Here is a 2157-nt window from a genome sequence, read left to right on the forward strand (position 1 = left end):
TTTTGACCCTGAGCTAAGTTCTTTTTTTTTTTTTTGAGACAGAGTCTTGCTCTGTCGCCCAGGCTGGAGTGCAGTGGCCGGATCTCAGCTCACTGCAAGCTCCACCTCCCAGGTTTACGCCATTCTCCTGCCTCAGCCTCCCAAGTAGCTAGGACTACAGGCGCCCGCCACCTCGCCCGGCTAGTTTTTTTTTTTTTTTTTTTAGTAGAGACGGGGTTTCGCCGTGTTAGCCAGGATGGTCTCGATCTGCTGACCTCGTGATCCGCCCGTCTCGGCCTCCCAAAGTGCTGGGATTACAGGCTTGAGCCACCGCGCCCGGCCGACCCTGAGCTAAGTTCTTTGTTCAACCAAACATAACTGCGTTGTAAGTCACCAATGACCTCCACATTGTGAAATCTACTGGTCCATTATCTTATGTGACCTGTTACCAGCCAGTGACATACATGGTCACTCCCTCCAGAAATGCCATCTTCACCTGGCTTTCTGGATGCTATATTCTGTTGGTTTTCCTCCCACCTCACTAGCTGCTATTTCTCAGACTTTTACTGGTTCCTCCTCTTCTCCCCATCCTCCCAGGGCTCAGTCCTTCAACACCTCCACATTGGAACAGGATATGGGTAGGGCACAGTGACTCACATCTGTAATCCCAACACTTTGGGAGGCTGAGGCGGGAGGATCGCTTGAGCCCAAGAGTTCAAAAGCAGCCTGCACAACATAACGAAACCCTATCTCTACAAAAAATAAAAAAATTAGCCGGGTGTGGTGGTGCGCACATGTAGTCCTAGCTACTCAGGAGGCTGAGGTGGAAGGATTGCTTCAGCCAGGGAGGCAGAGGTTGCAGTAAGTGGAGATCAAGCCACTGCACTCTAGCCTGGGTGGCAGAGCCAGACCCTGTCTCAAAAAAAAGTGAATGGGATATAGGACCTACTGCTAAACATTCCTGTCTCTGCATAATCATTACTTCCTCTCGGAAAACCTTGGATCCCTCAAGATGATATTGGCTGTCTCTCCTTGGGAATCCACCCAATCCTATTCATGTCCCCTCCCGTTAGCACAGGTCACGCGATCGTGCTCACCTTGTCTTGCACACTACAATATGAGCAGTTGAGCACAGTATTATGTAATATAACTGGTATGTTCGCAGCCTAACAGGTCACCTTGATTCATCCCTTATAGCTGTGTAATATTCCATGGGATGAATGTGCCATAGATTGTTTACCTTGTACTGATCAAAAGTTACCTGGAGGTCGGTGGCTCACACCTGCAATCCCAGAGCTTTGGGAGGCCGAGGCAGGAGGATTGCTTAAGTGCAGGAGTTTAAGACCAGCCTGGGCAACACAGGGAGACCCCCATCTCTACATAATAAATTAATATGAAAAAAAAGCCATCTGGGTTGCTTCTGGTTGGGCTATTACAAATAAAAATGCTATGGATGGGCTGGGCGCGGTGGCTCATGCCTGTAATCATAGCACTTTGAGGGGCTGAGGCAGGTGGATCATGAGGTCAGGAGTTCAAGACCAGCCTGGCCAAGATGGTAAAACGCCATCTCTACTAAAAATACAAAAAAATCCGCTGACATGGTGGCACACGACTGTAATCCCAGCTACTCAGGAGGTTGAGAAAGATAATTGCTTAAACCTGGGAGGCAGAGGTTGCAGTGAGCTGAGATTGTGCCAGTGCACTCCAGCCTGGCCTGAGTGATAGAGTGAGACTCCATCTCAGAAAAAAAAAAAAAAAATGCTATGGATGTTCATGTACAGGTTTTTAAATGCTGAGAAATACTCTTGCTGGGTCATTTGGTAAGTGTACATTTAATTTTAGAAGGAACTGCCAAACTGTTTTCTAGGATGGCTGTAGGATTTTACACTTCCACAAGCAGTGTATGAGAGATCCAGTTTCCCTGCATTCTCATCCATACTTGGTATTGTTAGGATTGTGTATTTCAGCCATTTCAATGCATGTTATTGGTAGCTTGTCATGGTTTTCGTGTGTATTTCCTTAATAGCTAGTGATGCCGGGCGCGGTGGCTCAAGCCTGTAATCCCAGCACTTTGGGAGGCCGAGATGGGCGGATCACGAGGTCGGGAGATCGAGACCATCCTGGCTAACACGGTGAAACCCCGTCTCTACTAAAAAATACAAAAATCTAGCCGGGCGA

Source organism: Colobus angolensis, unplaced genomic scaffold (assembly GCF_000951035.1).
Source record: "Colobus angolensis palliatus isolate OR3802 unplaced genomic scaffold, Cang.pa_1.0 Scaffold222, whole genome shotgun sequence".
Taxonomy (NCBI): domain Eukaryota; kingdom Metazoa; phylum Chordata; class Mammalia; order Primates; family Cercopithecidae; genus Colobus; species Colobus angolensis.